We start from the raw sequence: 11,300 nt of genomic DNA, 5'->3' as shown, positions 1-11,300 counted from the left end.
AATTATTTCCCTAGCATCTTCCAGAAGTCAGCAGTGAAGTTTTTTGGGCTTGTTTTTAGTTTGGAGGTTACCGTTACAAACTCCCAGATTTAAACATACTTTATATGTTTTAGTTTATTCTTACTGATGGTAATACCATTTATAAAAAACCTGTCATATTGTCAAAGATCAAAAAGTTTGAAAACACAGTGTTGGTCAAACTGTGTAAAGTGATTCAACTTCTATGTAGAGCAATTTGGTAATATTTATCAAATTATGAAATGCACATTTCCTTTGACCTAACAACTTTGCTTTTAAAAATTTCTCCTATAGATACATTCATACATGTGAAAAGTGGGGTGTGGGGTGAAGTGGTTCATGCCTGTAATCCCAGCACTTTGAGATCACTCGAGTTGAAGAATTTGAGACCAGCCGGAGCAACATGATGAAACCCCATCTCTACAAAAGATACAAAAATTAGCGAGGCATGATTGGGAGTGCCTATAGTCCCAGCTACTTGGGAGGCTGAGGTAGGAGGATTGTTTGAGCCTAGGAGGTGGAGGTTGCAATGAGCCAAGATCGTGCCATTGCACTCCCACCCGAGCGACAGAGCCAGACCCTGTCTCACCAAAAAAAGAAAAAAAAATTAAAACTTTTTTCAATCATTTAAAAATAAAAAATTATTCTTAACTTTCAGGTCAGACAGAAACAAGTGGGGGACCAGATTTGGCCTCTGGGCTGTAATTTGCTAATCCCTGATTTAGGGTAGCTACTCACAAGGTATTTGTAAAGTAATGGGAAACAAAAGATTAGAAACCACCGAAATTTCTATCAAAAGAAGATAAACAAATTTTAAAACTTTCAAACAAAAGAACATTGAATAGTTATGTAAAAGAATGGGTCAGCTCTGTGTTGGTAGTGACAGGGAGGAATCTCCATACTGAGGAATGGGGGAACAAAAGAGAAAAAAACCAGTAGGCATATCATGCTATAATATTTTACAATTATATGAAAATATTAAACTAAATATAAATATATGTGTTCATAGACGCACAGAATTTGTCAGTACAAATACAGAGCAAACTGATAGGAGTGACTTCTCAGGAGAGAAATTAGGTGCTGGAAGACAGGGATGTGGGGAAGACTCAAAGGTTTTGCTTTTTCATTTTGTGTGTGTGTTTTTTTTTACATATATATGTATAGAAAGCAATATTTTATTGAATGGTACTGCTCTTTGCAGAGCAGGGCTAACTTATATGCCAAGTCAGCCTCTCAGTTTTTAGTCTATTCTTGTGTACCCGTTTTCAGGCTTCCTTTTGTGGTACAATACATATAACATAAAATTTATCAGTGGGCCAGGTGCAGTGGCTCATGCCTGTAATCCCAGCACTTTGGGAGGCCGAGGTGGGCAGATCACAAGGTCAGGAGATCAAGACTATCCTGACCAACATGGCGAAATGTGGTCTCTACTAAAAATACAAAAATTTAGCTGGGCATGGTGGCGTGTGTCTGTAGTCCCAGCTACTTGGGGAGCTGAGGCAGGCAGGAGAATTGCTTGAACCCAGGAGGTGGAGATTGCAGTGAGCCGAGATCACACCACTGCATTCCAGCCTGGGCAACAGAGAAAGACTCCATCTCAAAAAAAAAAAAAAAAAAAAAAAACTGCCATTGTAATCATTAGAAGTATACCATTCAGTGACATTCAGTACATTTACAGTATCATGTAATTATCACAATTATCTAGCTCCAGAACATTTTCATCACCTCAAACAGAAACTCTGTACCCATAAAGCAGTCACTCCTCTGCCCCCCAACCACTGGAAACCACTAATCTGCTTTATGTCTCTGTGATTTGCCTGTTCTGGATATTATATTGCATATAAATGGAATCATACATTGTGTGGTCTTTTGTGTCTGGCTTCCTTCATTTAGCATAATATTTTCAAGGTTCATCCATGTTGTATTTCTGCATCAGTACTTCATTACTTTTGATAGCTAAATAATATTCCATTGTCTGGCTATACCACATTTTGGTGATCCATATTTGGGTTGTTTCTACCTCTTAGCTATTGCAAATAAAGTTGTTATGAACATTTGTGCCCAAGTTTTTGTTTGAGCTCGTTATTATTTTTGGTATATACCACGGAGCAGTGTCAGTAGGTCGTATGGGAATTCTATGTTTAACTTGTGGAAGTGGCCAGGCATGGTTGCTCATGCCTGTAATTCCAGCACTTTGGGAGGCTGAGGCAGGCAGATAGCTTGAGGTCAGGAGTTCAAGACCAGCCTGGACAACATGATGAAACCCCATCTCTACTGAAAATACAAAAATTAGCCAGGCACGGTGGTGCATGTCTGTAATCCCAGCTACTTGGGAGGCTGAGGCAGGAGATTCACTTGAACCCACGATGCAGAGGTTGCAGTGAGCTGAGATCATACTACTGCACTCCAGTCTGGGCAAGAGAACAAGACTCTGTCTCAGAAAAAAAAAATCTGTAGAAAGCCACCAAACTGTCATGGATGTGTGCCTTTTACATTGTATACAGAAGCCCCCTTATCCTTGGGGGATATATTTCAAAATCCCCAGTGGATACTTGAAGCCTTGGATAGTACTGAATCCTACGTATAGTATGTTTGCTCATCTCAAAACAAAGATGGCTACCAAATGGCAAACAGGCTGGTAGCATATACGGCATGGATACTCTGGACAAAGAGAGATTCACATCCCAGGCAGACAGAGCAGGACAGTAAGAGATTTCCTCATCCTATTCAGAATGGCACAAAATTTAAACTTATGAATTGCTTATTTCTGGAAATTTCCATTTAATAGTTTCAGATGGCAATTGACTGCAGGTAACCAAAACCACTGAAAGTAAAATCACAGATAATGGGAAACTACCGTACTGTGTGCATGTCCTACCTATTCAAGAATAAATTTGAGAGTATCTCTTTCTTTGCATTTTAAAACAATCTTTCTTTCTTTCCTTGAAGATTAAGGCCAGGTGTGGTAGCTCATGCCTGTAATCCTAACACTTTCGGAGGCCAAGGCAGGAGGGTTGCTTGAGCCCAGGAGTAGGAGATCAACATGGCAAAACCCTGTCTCTACAAAAAATTAGCTGGGCATGGTGGCATGTGCCTGTAGTCCCAGCTACTTGGGAAGCTGAGGTGGGAGGATCACTTGAACCCAGGAGGTCGAGGTTGCAGTGGGCCGTGATCACACCACTGCACTCCAGCCTGGGTGACAGAGTGAGATCCTGTCTCAGAAGAAAAAAAAAAAAAGATTAAAAAGTAAATTAAATGGTGCTATACAAGTGTATGACCTTTACAGTCTAGTTTACAGTCTAGTATGGGGTCTAACATTACTATGCTATTATATGTCTCTATATCTGACTCCATGGTACATAATATATACAATTAATTTCATCATATTTCACCAAAGAAGTTAACTGAATATGTAGTTGACTTGTAATAAAGTTACAGAATGAAAATTTCTTGGAAAACAGTACAAATGCTCCTCAACTTAGAATGGGACTATGTTCCAATAAACCCACTGTAAGTTGAAAATATGAAAGCTGAAAATGCGTTTAATACACCTAACCTACTGAACATCACAGCTTAGCCTAGCCTACCCTAACCATGCTCGGAATACTGACATTAGCCTACAGTTGCACACAATCATCTGGCAACACAGTTCACGGCAGAGATCACGTGTCTACCCTTATGATGGAGAGGCTGCCTGGGAGCTGCAGCTTGCTGATGCTGCCCAGCAAGGCAGAGTATCCTACCACATTGCCAGTACCATAGCTGGGAAAAGAACAGAATTCGAAACCTGAAGTACAGTTTCTACTGAATGTGTATTGCTTTTGTACCATTACAAAGTTGGAAAATCATAAGTCAAACCATCATAAGTCGGGAACCATCTGTATTTATCCGCCAGGCTTATGCCCATGAAGCAAGCCTTATTTTAGAAAGAACCACATTAAAACAAAGCATAGTGGTCGCATGCTCGGGCTTGAAACAGACCTGGATTCACATCTGGATTCTGCCACTTCCTACTTGTGTGACTTCATGCATATATTTTAACTACTTTGTGTCTCAATTTCCTCAATAACAAAATGGGGTTACTAATACCTAGCTCATAATGTCATGGGAAGCAAGTATTTTATAATTCATGCAAAACATTGTACTCAATAGATACTTAAAAGTTTCTTTGTGGGGGCCGGGCATGGTGGCTCATGACTATAATTCCAACACTTTGGGAGACTGAGGCAGGCAGATAGCTTGAGCCCAGGAGTTCAAGACCAGCCTAGGCAAAATGGCAAAACCTGTCTCTACAAAAGATTTAAAAAAAAAAAAAAAAAAAAAAAAAACCTAGCTGGGGGTGGTGGTAAGCACCTGTAGTCCCAGCTACTCAAGAGGCTGAGGTGAGAGGGTCACCTGAGCCCTGGAGGTCGAGACTGCACTGAGCTGTAATCTTGCCATTACCCTCCAGCTGGGAAACAGACTGAGACCCTGTATTAAAAAAAAAAAAAAAAAAAAAAAAAAAAAAAAAAAAGTTTTTAAAGCAGTAGTCACCTTATGTATCATGACCAGACCATCATAATTCTGGAGAATCTAATGATTTGACAAAGTTGCCTCTCTCCTTCCTATTACCTCAATAACCAAGGTTCCTGGAGAGAACAGCCAGATTTGCGGATAACATGCCTCCCTGGAGGAGAAAGATTAACATGTACTTTCTTTCCTTTTAAAGTTTGTGGCAGATTGAAAAACAATTGCTACAAATTTTCTCCATCTATGTACATGAGCCACTTTACGATGTAACCTGTATCTTCTTTCATTAAGAGATGGAATCTACTTCTCTTGAAAAAAATTGTCACAAATTTTCTCCATCTATGTACATGAGCCCCTTTACAATGTAACTTTGTATCTTCTTTCATTGAGAGATGGAATCTACTTCTCCGGCAAAAAATTGCCACAAATTTTCTCCATCTATGTACATGAGCCACTTTACAATGTAACTTTGTATCTTCTTTCATTGAGAGATGGAATCTACTTCTCTGGCAAAAAATTGCCACAAATTTTCTCCATCTATGTATCTGAGCCCCTTTACAATGTAACTTTGTAGCGTCTTTCATTGAGAGATAGAATCTATTTCTCCACCCTTTGAGGCTGAGCTTGGCCCTGTGACTTGTGCCGGCCAATGGAACTCGGGGAGTATGACTTTAAAGCAGAGGTATGAAGAGCTCTTGCACACTAGGGCTTCCCCTCTTGCTGCTCTTTGGAGACTGCAGAGTGAAGCACCCAGGGTTGCCTAGTGGAGCCTGAGAGACCGCACAGAGCAGAGAGTTGGGTTTTCCTAGAGTTGGCTAGAGGGGTATTGCGAACGGAGAAGGGGCAAGGGAGATCAGGATATATCCACAAGAATGACCATAATAGCCGGGCGCTGTGGCTCACGCCTGTAATCCCAGCTCTTAGAGAGGCAGAGGCGGGAGGATAGCTTGAGCTCAGGAGTTCGAGACCTGCCTGCGCAATATAGTGAGATCCCGTTCTCCACAAAAAGGAAAAAAAAAAAAGGAATGACCACAATAGTGGACAATGAAATTTGGGGCTGGGTGCTGTGTCTCACGCCTGTAATCCCAGCACTTTAGAAGGCTGAGGCAGGCAGATTACGAGGTCAGGAGACAGAGAGCATCCTGGCCAACATGGTGAAACCCTGTCTCTACTAAAATACAAAAAATTAGCTAGGTGTGGTGGTGCATGCCTGTAGTCCCAGCTACTCAGGAGGCTGAGGCAGGGGAATTCCTAGAACCCGGAAGGCGGAAGTTGCAGTGAGCCGAGACCTCGCCACTGCACTCCAACCTGGCGACAGAGCAAAACTCCGTCTCAAAAACAAACAAACAACAACAAAAAAAAAAAACCAGCAATTTAAACTGGGAAAGGAGGGAAGACAGGATATATATACATAAACATATGTATATATATATGTATGTATGTATGTATGTAGGAGGTGAAGGTCAGAGAAAAGGTGGTAAGATGAATTAACTGTAGGTCCTATTGGAATCAAACAGTTCCTGGACTTGTTGTGCTGGACGACTCTAAAGCAGTGGTCAGAGCCTGGAATTTAAGATTATAGAAGCAGGACTGGCTACAAAATTTGTGGGCCCAGTGCAAAATGAGGATGCCTTATTCAAAAGGCAAGAAAAAGCTTTCACCTTGCTTCTAGCCTTCTCCTGACTTGTGCTTTTTATATGCTACTTAATTTCTAAGTAAAGAAAAAATACAATTTTAAATTCTTAGCACGAATTTTGCCATTCATCTTCATATTGTGAAATGTGGAATCACCGAGTTACACAATTCCTATGTTATGGCTTGTCCCCAGAGGGTGCTCTGACTATCCAGAAGAGACAAACAGCACAACAAAGACTCGGGAAGGTTGGAAGCAGGAAAACAGGATCTTCCGTCCCCGACGCAGCCCCTCCCCCAAGCTCGGAGCCAGAGGCGGGCGCGCTCCCTCGAGCACGCGGATACTCTGGGGCGGGCGCAGGCCCGCGGGGACGCCGGGCGCGTGCGTTCCGTTGCTACCAGGCCTTGGGCGCCGCGGCCGTGCGCCCCCTCGCGGAGAGAGGCCTGCAGAAGTCAGGCCAGGTGTCTCTCCTTCCCGTGGGCCCTCTGCCCAACCCCACCGCACCAGGCAGCCCCCAGCGGCATTGCGACCTCTGCGCCAGTCGCGCTCAGTCCCTAGATCCAGGTGGGCCGGGGAAGTCCGGGGAAGGGATGCGTGGCCATCACCACACCTCGCCCCACGACGCGGTGGGACGCGCACCCTGACCCTCCCCAGAGCCGCTCCCAGGACCCTACTTGGGCGGAAAATGGCAGCCATGGCTGTGCAGGAGCGGCAAGCGAGAGGCAAGCCCCGGCCAGACACACTGGAAGCCATCCCCAGGAGGGAGGGAGGCGGGGCGGGCTTGAGCCTAGCGTGCAAGCCCCTGGCGCAGGCTCCATTATCCTATGAGACTTCGCTTAGAAAACTCAAATTCAGAGGGTTTCAAGGCAATGAGAGCAGAGCATTAAACCAAGAGCGAGGCCCTTCTGAATTGGGGGCTCCCGTGCAACTGCACTGGCCACACTCCCGAAGCCAGGCCCGTGTGTAGGGATCGCAAAGACAGTATTGTAATAACTAATACTGTGATACACGAGTGCTATAATACACGAGTACTGTATTGGTAATAACGTCTAGAGCAGTGCTGCCCAACAGACATACAATGCAAGCCACATATGTAATTTTACATTTTCTAGTAACCACATTTTAAAAAGGTGAAAAAGGACCACGTATGGTGGCTCACGCCTGTAATTCTAGCACTTTGGGAGGCTGGAGCAGGCAGATCACTTGAGGTCAGGAGTTCGAAACCAGCCTGGCCAAAGTGGTGAAACCCTGCCTCTACTAAAAATACAAAAATTTAGTTGGGAGTAGTGGTGTGCGCCTGTAATCTCAGCTACTTAGGAGGCTGAGGCAGGAGAATCGCTTGAACCTGGGAGACAGAGGTTGCTGCGAGCCGAGATCACACCACTGCACTCCAGCCTGGGAGACGGAGCAAGACTCAATCTCAAAAAAAAAAAAAAAAAAAAAAAAGGCGGGGGGTCGGGGGAAAGGCTGTGGGTGGTGGCTCATACCTGTAATTCTTGCACTTTGGGAGGTCCAAGAAGGAGGATTACTTCGGGCCAGGAATTGGACAACAGACTGAGCAACACAGTGTCTCTAATACTGCAATTAGGTACACGTCCGTTTTCACCAACCTTTCCCATTCAGCACTTATTTCACTGAGGTGCTAGCCTGCCCTATAGTGGTGAAAGAGGGAAACTACAGCCCTCTTAAAAATTGTAGGCCAGGTATGGTGGCTCAGGCTTGTAATCCTAGCACTTTGGGAGGCCGAGGCTGGCGGATCACGAGGTCAGTAGATGAAGACCATCCTGGCTAACCCCATCTCTACTAAAAATACAAAAAATCATCCTGGAGTGCGGGCGGATCATGAGGTCAGGAGATCAAGACCATCCTGGCTAACCCCATCTCTACTAAAAATACAAAAAATCATCCTGGCGTGGTGGCACGTGCCTGTAGCCCCAGCTACTCGGGAGGCTGAGGCAGGAGAATCGCTTGAACCTGGGAGGTGGAGGTTGCAGTGAGTTGAGATGGCACCACTGCACCCCAGCCTGGGCAACAGAGCAAGACTCTGTCTGAAAACAAAACAAACAAACAAACAAACAAACAAAAACTATAGTATCTGAGGCCGGCACAGTGGCTCACATCTGTAATCCCAGCACTTTGAGAGGATGAGGCAGGTGGAATCACCTGAGGTCAGGAGTTCAAGACCAGCCTGGCCAACATGGTGAAACGCCATCTGTACCAAAAATACAAAAATTAGCCAGGCGTGGTGGTGTGTGCCTGTAATCCCAGCTACTTGGGAGGCTGAGGCGTAGAATCTTGAACCAGGGAGGCGGAGGTTGCAGTGAGCTGAGATCGCACCATTGCACCCCAGCCTGGGCAACAAGAGTGAAACTCCATCTCAAAAAAGAAAACTATAGGCCGAGCGCAGTGGTTCATGCCTGTAATCCCAGCACTTTGGGAGGCCGAGGCGGGTGGATCACGAGGTCAAGAGATCGAGACCATCCTGGTCAACATGGTGAAACCCTGTCTCTACTAAAAATACAAAAAATTAGCTGGGCATGGTGGCTCATGCCTGTAATCCCAGCTACTCAGGAGACTGAGGCAGGAGAATTGCCTGAACCCAGGAGGCGGAGGTTACGGTGAGCCGAGATCGCGCCATTGCACTCCAGCCTGGGTAACGAGAGCGAAACTCCGTCTCAAAAAAGAAAAGAAAAGAAAAGAATAGAATAGAAAACTATGGTATTTTATACATCAAAAGAACAAATGCAACATGAAATGAGGACTTAGAAACTCACCATTCAACTTTAGAACCAGAACACTGCCTATGCATGCATCCACCTGTATTCCCCTTTCCTGTCTTGCTCTGTGTCATCATTAGAGGTAATATTAGCTTGAATTTCACATTGGCTATATTCTTGATTTTCTAAAATATGTCGTTTCATTATAGGCAGAGATATCACTAAACAAGATATTGTTTAGTTTACTTGTTTGAGCTTTATACAAGTTTAACTTTATTTAGTTTTCCACAGTTTGCCTTTTTCAGACATTATATTTGACCAGGTTGATATGTGTAGCTATAGTACATGCACTCTGTGAATATATCACTATTTTTCCATTTTCCTATCAGTAGACATTTGGTAGACTCCAATTTTTGGTAAATAGTACTGGAATAAATAGTGTTATGCATGTGCAAGAATTTCCCTGCAATATACCCAGTTCAATTTTACAAAATATTGCCAAAGTGTTTTCAAGATTGTACTAATTTACACGATACTGGTGATAAAAAGAAAAAAAAAAAAAAGAGGTTTCACTGATCCATATCTTCACCAGCACTTGATGTTACTAAATTTGTTAATTTTTGCCAATAGAGTTGTAATAAAATGCTATCTTAGTGTGGCATTGATTTATATTTACCTGATTGTCAATGAGGTTGAGCATCCTTTCATGTTTGTTGATAATTTATGTTTCCTTTTTAGTAAAGTGCCTATTCATGTATTTTGCCCATTTTCCTACTGGTTTGTCTTTTTTGTATTTTAAGATTCACACAGACATATACACACATGCACATGCTAGATCTTACTTTTTGTCAATTCTATATGTCACAAATACCTCTTCCAGTTTTGTGTTTTTGCAGTTAACAACCTTGCTGGTCACTCTTATAAATTCTAATAATTTGTCTGTATATTCTTGTGTCATTTTCTATATATGCAATTATATTGCAAATAATGACACTACTGTTTTCTGTCTTACCCTTAGCCTTATTGACCAGAAGGGGTGATAGCAGACATCTTTGCCTTATTCTGCTTTTTTTTTTTTTTTTTTTGAGACAGTGTCTCACTCTGTCACACAGACTGGAGTGCAGTGGGGCAGCCTTGGTTCACTGCAACCTCCTGCCAGGCTCAAGCAATTCTCCTGCCTCAGCCTCTCAAGTAGCTGAGATTACAGGTGTGCACCACCACGCCCAGCTAATTTTTGTATTTTCTGTAGAGATGGGTAGGATAAGCTCTGATGTTTGGTATAATTTGTTCCATGAAAATCTGCTAGGAATTGCATGAAAACTATCTAGGCTTGATATTTTTTAAGCCACTGATTCCATTTCTCCCATAGCTATTGGACTACTTGGGCTTTCTTTAGTAGGAATTTTATTTTTTTTATTTTTCATTGATATATAATAGATGTCCATATTATCAGGGTACATGTGATAATTTAGTATATTTGTATAATCAAATCAGAGCAATTGGGATAGCTGTCACCTTAAATATTTATCTTTTCTTTATGCTAGGAACATTTGAATTATTCTCTTCTAGCTATTTTGAAATGTCCAATAGATTAATGTTAACTACACTAACCCTATTAAACACCAGGTCTTCTTTCTTCTACCTAACTGTATATTTGTAACCATTAATCAACCTCTCCATCCCCTCACCCACTCCTACTGCCAATCTACTCTCTATCTTTATGAGATTCACTTTTTAGCTCCCACATGTGAGTTAGAACATGAGATACATTTGTCTTTCTGTGCTTGGCTTATTTCACTCAACATAATGACCTCCAGTTCTAGCTATTTTGCTACAAATGACAGTTTCATTCTTTTTTATGGTCAAACAGCAATCCATTGTATATCTACATCACATTTTCTTTATCCATACATCCAATTGATGGGCACTTAGGTTGATTCCATATTTTGGTTATTGCGAATAGTGCTGCAGTAAACACGGGAATGCAAATCTCTCTTCAATATACTGATTTCCTTTCCTTTGGATATATACCCAGACGTGGAATTGCTGGATCATATGGTAGTTCTATTTTTAGCTTTTTTTTTTTTTTTTTTTTTTTTTTGAGACGGAGTTTTGCTCTTGTTACCCAGGCTGGAGTGCAATGGCGCGATCTCGGCTCACTGCAACCTCTGCCTCCTGGGCTCAGGCAATTCTCCTGCCTCAGCCTCCTGAGTAGCTGGATTACAGGCACGCGCCACCATGCCCAGCTAATTTTTTGTATTTTTTAGTAGAGACGGGGTTTCACCATGTTGACCAGGATGGTCTTGATCTCTTGACCTCGTGATCCACCCGCCTCGGCCTCCCAAAGTGCTGGGATTACAGGCTTGAGCCACTGCGCCCGGCTATTTTTAGCTTTTTGAGGAACCTCTATACTGCTTTGCATA

The sequence above is a fragment of the Aotus nancymaae genome, unplaced genomic scaffold, assembly GCF_030222135.1.
Source record: "Aotus nancymaae isolate 86718 unplaced genomic scaffold, 86718_ANA_hifiasm-v0.15.2.pri h1tg000003l, whole genome shotgun sequence".
In the NCBI taxonomy this organism is placed as follows: Eukaryota; Metazoa; Chordata; class Mammalia; order Primates; family Aotidae; genus Aotus; species Aotus nancymaae.
This window is presented reverse-complemented; position numbering follows the sequence as displayed.